Genomic DNA, 12336 nt, shown 5'->3' with positions numbered 1-12336 from the left:
TGCTGCACCACTCCATCATCTGGCCTCTCTTCAGTTGCATGCTTTGGTTTTTCTTTTTGGGTGTACATGTGGGTCATGTTTTAGTCTGGCAGGTATTCCTGTCTAATGCTTCGCCTTCCTCTTATCTGCTCCCTGTTACTAAGGCTCCACACATGTACTCGCCGAGTTAGCTTATGTTCCTCCTTTGTGTCCCTTGGTACCATATTATAGGAATTAAACGGCACTGTGAATATTATTTCCGTGCTTGTATTTTTTCTTCCAGACTTAGGTTTTGATAATCTCTTGTCTGCAGTGCCTAGAACTCGGCACTTAATGGTGGTTGAATGAATTAATGATTTACACCTGTTTCTGTTGCTTGGAACATTAATTTTAATAGGGCCATTTGTGTATTGAGTTTTAATTTTTATTTTGTGTGTGCCTAAAATATATTACTATATTTTAAGATATTCTCTATAATATGTACCTCATTGTTTTCCATGAGATGTTAGATTTGAGAAGCAGGTATTTTAATTTGCAAACATCTTGACATTATATCACTATCTTTTGTGATACCACCGATTGTGAATTTATAGATTTATGGGCAGAAATAAGGAAATCATCCCCTCAAAATAATACTGCTGTAAGTAGTTGCATGCAGCTGTTAATATGAAGGGTGGGATTAATGTAGCTGTTATTTTAAAGGATCATCTTCACACAACATGAATTAAAATTTTTTTATTTATTCTACAGGGAAGTCTTAAGAGAAATCGGCAGGTCTCCCCTCAGGAATTCATCCATGAACTGAAAATGGGATCTGCAGATGAGAGACTGGTCACGTGTCTGGAGTCCCTCCGCGTGTCTTTGACTAGTAATCCTGTGAGGTAATTCATATACCTGAACATTATCAGGGCATAGTATTAAGTTATAATAGATAGTTATTGATCTGTGATTTTTTTTACAAAATACTTTCTTCATAGCACCTGAAAATAAGTAGCTGGTATGCCTCAACAAATCCTCAAGGTAAAAATTGAATACTTGATATTTATATACATGAAGAAATATAGTGTCAGTAGTACTTTTGTATTTATCACTGAATGATACATAGCTTATAGACTTTAAAAAACTCATTTTTTCTCTTAGAATTTTTAAAAACTTTGAGTATTTTTTCAATGAGAACAACCATGATCAGAAACCACTAATTTAATGTGATTGAGTTTCACTCTGAATTTTGGTATTGCATATATATTGACTGATTCCTGTTTGACATAGCAAGGAGTACCACTCATTTATTTTTTTCCTTTATTGGAAATGGTTGTGTTAGGTTAGTGTTGTAGATTTAGAAAATATAAATACAGGAGGCCAAGTAAAATCTGAATTTGAGACATGTTTACACTAGAACAAATGGTTTTTCTGAAACCCAGATTTAATTGGGTGTCCTGTATCTGGCAGCATTACCATAGGGCTGTCTCTAAATCAATTTTTAGACTTTGTAGCTCAGCATATTCTTGAAAAATTTCAAGCGGAAGTTGTTATAAAATATCTGAGCAGTCATAGAATTAGAATTTCAGCGCTTTAAGGGTCTAAGGTAGGTCAGTTTTGAACTTTTATTGTATAATAAATCAATTTCTGCATAAGAATATCTGTGTGTACATGTATGTGTCTGTATATATGGTATATATTTTGGGGTCTAGAATGACAAACTGTGGTTGGTTGTTAACATGTAAAAGACTCTTGATATTGTCTTATAACAAGACAATATCAAGTACTTTATATAGTACTTTTTTGGACATTCCTGTGGTTAGGATGTAGAATGGAAAAACTCTTTGACAGTACAAGTATTTAAAACAGAAAGACCCTACCTGCTGAGTCATGAAAGTGAGTGAGGTTTAACTAAGGAGTATGAAGAATGCGCAAACAATCTTTAGTATATTTCAACTTTATTTTTTCATATTTTGGCACTTCTAGCCTGTTCTGTAGACTGTAAACTAATGGTGGGCCTGAGACCAGGGACTGAATGTGTCTTATTAGCCTCTCTTTACTAGACATAGTGCTTAGCACATAGAAGGTGCTCGGTAAATGTTTGTTTATTGAAGCAGTGAGGTTTGACTTTAGCCTTGTTCAGCCTTATGCTGGCTATTGTCAGAAACTACACTGAGTTAGGAATTTCCTTGTGAGGTATAGTCCTACATTAAGAGCTCTGGTTTCCAGCTTAATCTGTACCTGCTAAATGTATTCATTCAAAAGGTCTTATCCAGCACTTGCTATTTTCCGTGTACTGCCTTACATGTGGGGCTTGAGTAAATAAGCAGAGTTGACACAGGCCCTGTTTCTGTGGAGTTTAAATGGAGGAAGAGGGTAATTTGGGCTTGACTGGGGAAGATATATTCATTTTTCAGTTTATCTGGCAGCCAGTGGTCACTGGAGATATTCATGGCTTTACAATATAATTAAAAGTAGATTTTTCCCTTTACCTTTTCTTCTTCATCTTCATCTTTGGAGTAGATGACTATGATAGCAAAAGAAAAGCTGAAAGAGTTCTATGTATAAATTCATGCACGTTGCAATGGATACGATTATTTATTGTGATTTCACTTAGGAACACTAGGGAATAATGCTATATGTCTCTTCCATTTAAACCTAATCTAAAAAAAAAATCAGTCGTTTATGGAATGGAATTATTTCCCCAAGCATGGCTAGTTTAAAAATGTGAATCAGGAATCTGATAATATGGATGGATACTCCCTACAAAGTAGTCTTTTTAGTAGAAAAGAACAGAAAATCTTCTATTGGATTTTTGGCATACCTCAACAACTACTCATGGTAAAAATTAATCTTCTATTGATTTTTTATTGAAAATCTTTTGGAGAGTTTTTTTTTTTTCCCCTGAAATCATGGCACTTACATAGACAGAAACTTGAGATGATACTCAAGAATATTTCCATGTCCAGTGCTCTGATTAGAGGAGTGACTCAGCTGGGCATATAAAACATGGAATTATGCCTGTGATCAAATCTTTGGACTTTGCTGTCAGTTTTGATGTATCTGCTGATCAAGTAAGTTTTTCCTATTTTATTTTTTATGCACAGTATGTGACTAAATTTCGAGAAAGAAGGGATTCTAATTTTTGTAAGCTTTAGAGATTATTGTTAGACCTGTGGTATTATTGAGAAAATCAGAGTTAAAAATTCTTTAAAGTCTGTGAATACAGTTGAAAAACAAAGAAGTGAACTGATTCATGGTGGTTCTTTAATGCAGGGATCAGGATTTATTTAAATTGAAAATCAAGAAAAAAGTAGGAGTCCCCTCATCCCAATATGCAATATTTTCAGAGCCATTCATCAACTTCTGAAACTCTGCCTTGCAATTAGGAGCCATGTCAACCTTTTACTATCCAGATAGTGAATTATGTGAAAACCAGTGCATTAAATACAAGATTATTTGCCTTGTTTTATGAAGAGTTGATTTGAAGATTGCGAAGTTTTTCTTCTGTTTGAAGTTTTATTGATTGTTTAATATTCTTGGTGACAGTTTTGAGCTAAAAGACAGTTACTTTATTTTGGAACACTCAAGAAAAGAGCAAATTCTTCAAATTACCAAATATAACTTTTAGTGGACCCTGACATAGTCAACGATTACATTTAAGTGATCAAACACATTGAGGTGGAAATGCAGAAAGGTAGACACTAACATCATTATGATTGATGTCAAGCATTTTAGTTCATACCCATCTATGCACACAGCAAAGTAATTACAGAATGCATCTTCATTTTCTCAATTTGATGCAGCTGTCAAAGATAAGATTTTTGTCTCAGAAAATCCTGTTTTATCAGGTCTGTGTGTTTTGTGATTTTAGTCATTATTTTCCTTTAGTCATAGTTAACATGTACATTTTGAAGTTTGTAAGAAATATTTTCTTGCTAAAGTTATCTTTTTGTTAGATTTCTAAGGGGAGTTTGGAACTAGGTATGATTAAATTAATAACTAGAACTTTGAGAAAATCACTTCAGTTAAAATATATTTGTTTACTGCAAAGGAAGTGAGCAGCTTCAGTGTGTCATTCTATTCAATCAGTGTAGTTTCTCCCCTTCTCTGGACTTGAAAACACAAAGCCGGGGAGGAGCCTACCTGTGGAGCTGATGTACGATTTGCGCTGTGCACCACACGTGTGATGGGACAAACGGAAGAGCCTGTGGCAAGCAATGAGATTAGTGTACTCATTGATATCAACATGATCTGAAGGCAAGACTCAAAAGACTAAACATTTTGAAGTTACTTATACTTTGACTTATTAAAAATTATTTTTATAGCACGTTAGACATATAAAAAAAAGACTTTGTTGTAACAGTAAATCAAGCACCCATTTGCCTACCAAGGAGACTAAAATATGGCATATTTCCTATAACTTTGAAGCTTCCACGCATCCCTCTTTAATTCAATATCCTCTTCCCACTGTCCTTTGGTGACCTCGCTCCTGAGTTTTCGGCTTATCATTCCTATTTTTTTATTATAATTTTACCATATATGTATTCTTATTTAACATAGTATTTGGTTTTATATCCTTTTCAGTTGTATGCAAATGGAATCATCTTCTGTGTATTCTTCTGTGACCTGAGTTTCCTTTTCTATTATTTTTCATTGATTTATATATGTTGATGTGGGCACATACTCACATTTAATCACAATTAATCGTTTTTCATACCTTTTTTATACTTTAAGAATAATAAATAGCATGAATGCTTTAAAAAAGTCCTATTAGATTACCTTTGTCTTTTCCATGTAGTTTTATCTTTTTGTATTGATTTTAAAAATATATTGAAATTTATATCTGATATTCATTTTGAATTTTCAGGTTTTTCCATGTTCTTCCTCCTTCCCCCTCCCCCCTTCTCTTCCTCCCCCTTCTTCCTTTTCTGTATCCTTCTTTTTCCTCTTTCTCATCCTTAAATTCTTCTGAATTGATTTTTAATTTCTCATTTCAATATTTCCTCATTTACAATTTGGAAGACACATTTTTTTGAACATATAACAAAAATTTTAACATGCACGTACTTAAAAAGGGACAAGAGTAAAAAATATCTCTTTTCTTTTGAACCTAAGAATACTTTCACACCAATCACCCTCTCTTGATTTATATGCTATTTTGTGTGATATTTTAATTGTATGTTTTTTTCTTTTCAGTATTATAAATTATTATTGCTATTGTACTACAAATATGGGCATATGTATATATGTGTAGAAACACATATGTACTCATTCTTCTTTGTTTCTTGAACATTTTTTTTTTCTCTGATACTGTGCGCTTGCTTCAGGCACATCATTAAATTCCCTTGTTGAGAGTCTGTTGATGGTAAACTGTCTCTTATTTGTCTGAACGTGACTTTATTTGCTTTTGCTTTTGAAGGATAGTTTTCCTAGCATATGACATTGAGGATGTTTAGATTTCTTTTCTTAGTACATCAAAGATATTATTTTCTCTTCTGCCTCTCATTGCTGTTTTGGAGAGCGATGGATCTTTATCTAAAACTCATGTTTTTACAGGTAATCTGCCCTTTCCGTCTGTCTGGTTTTATAATGTTTTGTCTTTGGTGTTTTATAGTTTTATGTGTCTAGGTGAAATTTCTTATTTTTCCTGCAAATTCATGGGGGGCTTCCTGAGTGTGATTGGTGTCTTTCATAAATTCAGTGAAAATGTCCGCCAGTATATCTTTGAATATTGACTTTTTCTCTATAATTTTGTGTATGTTAGACCTTAATGCATATACCATTATTTTAAGCTCTTTATACATCTATGTGTCTCTCTCTATTCAGGATATATTTTTTAGATCCAATATCCTAATTGTTTCTTCATTGATGTCTAATCTACTACTTAACATATACAGTATATTCTAAATTTTCATTATTATAATTTCATCTCTATAATATTTCTTTGGCTCTGTTTTAAATTCCTTGTCATTACTAATTTTGTGCTTCTTGCTTATTTTTTTAATCTTTATTTTTTAAAATATATTAAATATTCTTATTTTATATTCTATGTCTATAATTCTACTAAATGAAGACTTCCTAGGGCTAATCGTAGTGTTGGTTGTTTCTTTCCACTTTTACTCATATGTTGCTTCTTTGTGTATTTTGTAATTTTAGAGTGTGACCCCCTGTTTCATAGAACTTTTCTTTTGAGATTTATTTTGATGATATTATTCTGTTAGAATGAATTAATATATTGCTACTACTGGAAGCATAGGACTAGGATACTAGTGACCCAAGGCCACTTTAAAATTCCTGGTTTGTCGACAAGAGAATGTGGAGCCTATAGAAAGAAAAGTCATATAACAGTTTATTTGAGCCAAAATTTTGGTTGTGCCTGGTGGCAAAACCTCAACAGAATGAGAAAATTCTCTGGAGAAGGGCAGATCTGCAGCTTATTTTATACATTAGAATCAAAGAGGGAGCCTTGAGGAGGGTTCCGTGAAGTGCATTGGAATCCAGCAAAGTGGAGGGAGAGACACATGCTTCTCTTACATTGGTAGGTCGGGGTAGTTAATAATTAACATTTACATCCAATGGAGACAGCATGGGGGCAACAAAGTAACAATGCGGGGTTCTGTGCTCTCATGCTCTGTTACTGGCTTTTGTGCCTTCGAAGGGTAGGAAAAGAAAATTCTGACATTTCAAAGGTATGTTATCCTAGATCCAAAAGGACGATAGATAGGCTCACATAAGCTAAAGAATGACTGCCTTGTCAGGGAAGCCAGAGGCCTAGAGTGTGACTACACACCGTGACCCGCTTTAGTTAGGAATTGTTATGCGTGTGTTCAGACCGTCCTGTGTGGCTGATTTTGGTCACCAAGTGTATAAGTCCTGCCATTCAGATTCCCCTCAGCTTGTCAAGCTTGGTATGTGGCCCCTTTTTTGTTCATAGGCCTGAGATGGTTTTGTTTGCTCTGAATTTCCTGAAATTACCTCTATTCTAAGATTGTCAACTTGTCAAGCTAAGTAAAAGGCCTTACTTCAATGCTTTTTCAGTACCGCTCTTCCTTTGGCCTCCCAGAGATCTTCATTTACACTCATCCCCAAGTCCCACAGAAAGCAGACCTTGTGCCGTTGATTCCATTTCCTTCAGCTCGGTTGCTGTCCTGTTTCACACATACACATACAAAAGCCTGGTTTGTGTGCTGATAATGTACGTCCCCTCCTTGGATTACAAAGGTAGATCCAGGAGCGAGGTAAGGAGCAAAATCAGCTCTGCTGGGTGATGCGAGATTCAAGAGCACAAGTGAGACGCGGAGGTGAAGTTCACCTTTTACTTCTCACTCACTGAATTGACCGTGTTGTCTTAGGTAGAGAGGCAAGAACCGCAGGCTGGGGTCCTACCTACTCAGTGTCCCTCCCCACTTGCACCAATTTGATAAATCAGCCCTTGTGGGATATTCAGATAATGAGGTTGAGGGAATAACCAGAAGGCTGGAGTAACCAATATTTCTTTCTGGAGAATATAGTAGAAGGCCTCTCCCTTTCTAAAATGACAGGAGAAGGATAAAAGATGTTGCAGGGGAGAGAGCGTTCCTCTATGTTCAAGGTTCTTCTGGCTGGTCTAATAATCAAATCGACATGAGGCAGATTAGCACAATAAAAGAACCAAATTTTATAGATTCATGTGTATGGGAACCCCAACTATAGGAGAGGTTCAGAGATTGAAAGGGGTTTGAGGCACATAAGACATCCTGAGCTAGGATTGAGGTAATGGCATTGGGGGTTTCAAATTCTCATTGCAAGAGATAAGAGCAGATCTTTAGTAAACAGACCTTTGCCCTGCCCTACAGATAGGTCAAAAGAAGTTATCTCTGATAATCTCATATGGGCAAGTCCCCTGACACAAGTTCCTTTAGGTAGTTAAGGGAGGGTGGAAAGTTTCTCTTGAGCCTGAAGCTAAAGTTGCCTTTTGTTCAAAACAGTCCGTATACCAGAGACCCATCTTTGAGTGACTCATTCTGGACCCCTCCAGTGTTCTTATTAATAATATGCCCCACTTCGTTTTTATTCCCATGGCATGTTTTAGAATTAAGAAGATGTGAGAGATACTTTTTTTGAACTGTTCTTATAAAAATGTTTGAAAATTAACGATATGTACATATTTATGGTGATATGAATAATAAAAATTCCTGAAATGGGCAAGAGGAGTAAAGGTTTCCCTAGCTGATCTACATTCTTGTGTTTGTCTTTCCTTTTCCTTTCCTCTCATTGTCTTTTTCTTTAGTAATGATGCCTAGGAGGGAAGTTACGCGCAGGGTACCAAGTTTTCTTGCCTGTGCTGTTTCATGTGACAACCATTAGTCACTTGTGGCTATTTAAATGTAACTAATTAAAATTAAATGACAAAAAACACTTCCAGTGCTCAAGAGACACATGTGGCCAGTGGCTACCTTATTGGGCAGCACATATACAGTGTTTCTGTTGTAAACAATTCTGTTAGGCAATGCTGCTTAAACACCTGTGTTCTTCTGTGTAACCACTTCTTTAATATAAATAGCTGCATGGCTATTATATTCTCAAAGTTAAGTGCAGGACTATGAGACTATATAAAGGAATTCAAGTCTGAAAGATTAAAGATTATATATTACAACTTCTAGAAAGGGGTGGACATTCATATCAAGAGAGCCCGAGAGAAGAAAAGAGTGATCTAAGCGGGGGTTGCTTACTTGACAGAATAAGGCTAAGAGTGTGGGCTTCATACTATTTATTAAAGAATAGAAGAGGAGAAGTGAGGTGTGGCTTGACAGCAGTGCAATAGCTGTGGGTCCATGGTTGCCTGTATCTAAGATGAAGGAATCAGTAATATGGCGGGCGGTACATCATAGGATTCATCGAAACATTCCCTTTGGTAGGCTAAAAATATTAGTGAGATGCATGGTTTTTAAACAGAATTTTCCTTATAGAGATGGGGTTACATATACCACTGAAACACAATTTTTCCAGGTTGTTTTTCAATAAGAAGTCAAAAGTATAAGTAGGATTTTTTTTTAAATACATTTTTTTCTTTTTCTTTTTAAAAAATGTATTGGGGTGATGTTGGTTAATAAAATTACATAGGTTTCAAGTGTACAATTCTACAATACATTATTTATATGTTGTGTTGTGTGTTCACCATCCAAAGTCAAATCTCCTCTGTCACATATATGTGATTTTTTAATTTTTCAATTACAGTTGACATTCAATATTATATTAGTTGCAGGTGTACAAAATAGTGGTTAGACATTCATATAACTTACAAAGTGACCACTCCAATGAATCTAGTACCCATCTGACACCATACATAGTTATTACAATATTATTGACTGTAGTCCCTGTGTTGTGCGTTACATCCCCGTGACTGTTTTTAATTGCCAGTGTGTACATCTTAATCTTTTCACATTTTTCACTCAGTCCCCCAAACCCCCTCCACCCTGACAACCATCAGTTTGTTCTCTTTATCTATGAGTTTGCTTCTGTCTTACTTGTTCATTTATTTTGTTTTTTAGATTCCACATATAAATGAAATAATATGGTATTTGTCTTTCTCTGTCTGACTTAATTTTGCTTCGCGTAATATCCTCTAGGTTTGTCCATGTTGTCGCAGATGACAAGTTGCATTCTTTTTTTATAGCTGAGTAATGCTCCATCGTATATATGTACCACCTATTCTTTATCCATTGAAAACTTCCATACCTTGGCTAGTGTAAATAATGTTGCAGTGAACATGGGGATGCATATATCTTTGATTTAGTGTTTTGGGTTTCTTCAGATTAATACCCAGAAATGGAATAGCTGAGTCCTTCTTCGATTCTTGTTATAGCCTTTGTTTTGAAGTCTGTTTTGTCTGATGTAAATATTGCTACCCCATCTTTTTTTGTTTGTTTGTTTCTGTTTGCATGAAATACCTTTTTCCATACATGTATTTTCAGTCTGTGTGTGTCTTTCCATCTGAAGCGAGTCTCTTGTAGGCAGCATATGTAAGGGTCTTATTTTCTTATCTAGTCAATCACTATAAGTCTTTTGAGTGGAACTTTTAATCCGTTTGCATATAAGTAATTATCGATAGGTATATAGTTATTGCCATTTTGTTATTCATAATTTTGATCTTTTTTTCATCTTAAAGAAGTCCTTTTACTTGCTCTACTTTCCAAAGCATTTTAAGTGAATGAAATATTAATGAAAATATGCCCTTGAAGTAAATAACTGTTAATGTTTTCAAATGAGTACTAATTTGTTATTTTTAAAGGGCAAGCCAATTCTTTCCAATGTTTTGACAGCCCGTCCAAATCTGGTGTCATTTTTATGAAACTTTCTAGAAGACCCAATGTTCCCCACTGGTAGGAGGCTTTCTCTTTTGTGTGCTGTCATTCATAAATGAGTATAGCTTGGTTTTGGCTTATAGATATATTATACTATGTTATAGTTATTTGCCTTCAAAGTTAATTTTACCTGTATCTTAAAAGCTTTGACTTTGAATGCAAGATGAACAATAAGAGCATATTGAAAATATACTAATTGCTTTTAACAGAGAAATACATATTTTCTTTATCTGGTGAATTAGAGCTGTTTAGATCAATTTATACTTGACTTGAAAGGTCCTATGATTGTAAAGTGCTCCAAATCTATTTCAAAATATGTATCTCCTAGTCTATTTAAAAGAAAACATAAATTGTTTGAATAGCCAAGATTAAATATTTTACAAAAATACCTCATTGAAATGTAAAGTCAGTCACAATGTAACACAGGGTCTCTAATCTTTATTTTAAAAATAGAGTAGTTTGATATGTACAAAAGGAAGAATGTGTTCTAATTATTTGAACAGATTAATTTTCTGTTTAAAAGAGAACAACAAAAGAATGTTATGCCATGACAATTTGGGAAAAATACTGCTGGTAAAATTTCTCATGGATATAAAGCTGAAATAGAAGACACTCCTTTTCAATGATAATTGTGTTTTTTGGGAATGTAAACCTTATGTGTTCAAATCTGTAATAACTATCAGTGTCAAGTTATTTACTGAATATATTAGTTTTTTTGGCGAAGGTAAATGCAGAGGGTGCCAAATACACACACACACACACACACACACACACACACACACGCACATTTTAAGAAAAGAAAAAACTGTATTAAAATTGTAATACTCAATATACAGTATATACCAATAACAAAAGATGAATATGAGTCACGTTTGACTTCTGCAATTACAAGAGGTTCTCAAAGTGGTTACCATCAGTGTAATTTCAATACAGTTTTTTCTTTTTTTTATTGTTAGTTTCAGGTGTACAGAACAATGCAATAGTTATCCTTTTCACCCCTCACAAAGTAACAACCCCCCTCCCCCATCCACTGCCCTCCCACCCTTGATATCATACTTATCTATTACAATTCCATTGACTCCATTCCCACACTCTACTCCACGTCCCATGACTATATATATATATAATTATAGTTGACATACATTATTATTCAACATCAGCTTCAGATATACAGTACAGTGGTCAGGTCTCTACACCGACTATGAAGTGGTCTCCCTAACAAGACATGAATCCATCTGGCCCCCTAAAAAATATATACAACATTATTGATTATATTCCCCAGACTGTCTTTTCTATCCCTGAGACCGTATTGTAGTTACCAATTTGTATTGTCTCATCCTTTCCCCTTCTCCTTCATCCCCACCCCCTCCCAACTAGCAACCCTCAGTTTTTCCTCTGTGTCTCTGAGACTATTTCTGTTTACATTTCTCATTTTCAATACAGTTTTTTCCTTTCTTTAAATGCGTTTACATTTTTTTGGCCCCCTCTGTAATTTCAGTGGAGAAATTATTTCACTTCAGGCACCAAACCCCTAGTTATTTAGTGTCTTGTGTATTAGAATCTGTACAATGTATTCCTTAGATGAACTTTTTGGCCTTGTTACTATATGTTAGAGTGTTATTAGGTTAGCTAAAGAAAGGATTTAACATATGATCATATTCTTGCTGTTCCCTGATGTATCTCTATATAAAGAAAAACATATCTATGCATAAAGAAAGGCCTTAATACAAAGGGAGGCATAATATATTGGCAATAGAAGGAAGTCTTAATGTGTATTATTCAGAGAATGTTTTTTATTAGTTTCAGGTGTACAAAACAATGTAATAGTTAGATATTTACACCCCTCAAAAAGTGATAACACGCCCCCCCCCGCAATCTATTACCCCTCTGACATTGTATCTAGCTGTTACAATTCCATTGACTATAGATTGTGTAGATGCCTGACCACTGCGCAGTATACCTGAAGATGAAGTTGAATAATACTGAGTGTCACCTATAATGAAATACACACACACACACACACACACACACA

At 34.8% G+C, this 12336-nt stretch overlaps 1 protein-coding gene across 1 annotated transcript in view; it reads left to right on the top strand.

The window, feature by feature from the left end:
* Window positions 1-791: 791 nt before the first annotated feature.
* Window positions 792-12336, top strand: part of DIAPH3 (diaphanous related formin 3) — a 398738-nt gene continuing 387193 nt past the window's right edge. Inside the window, exon 1 of the mRNA XM_019655900.1 lies at window positions 792-860. The gene's annotated coding sequence lies outside the window, so the exon portion shown is untranslated. The remainder of the gene's footprint in view (window positions 861-12336) is intronic.

The sequence above is a fragment of the Hipposideros armiger genome, unplaced genomic scaffold, assembly GCF_001890085.2.
Source record: "Hipposideros armiger isolate ML-2016 unplaced genomic scaffold, ASM189008v1 scaffold_251, whole genome shotgun sequence".
In the NCBI taxonomy this organism is placed as follows: domain Eukaryota; kingdom Metazoa; phylum Chordata; class Mammalia; order Chiroptera; family Hipposideridae; genus Hipposideros; species Hipposideros armiger.
This window is presented reverse-complemented; position numbering and strand designations above follow the sequence as displayed.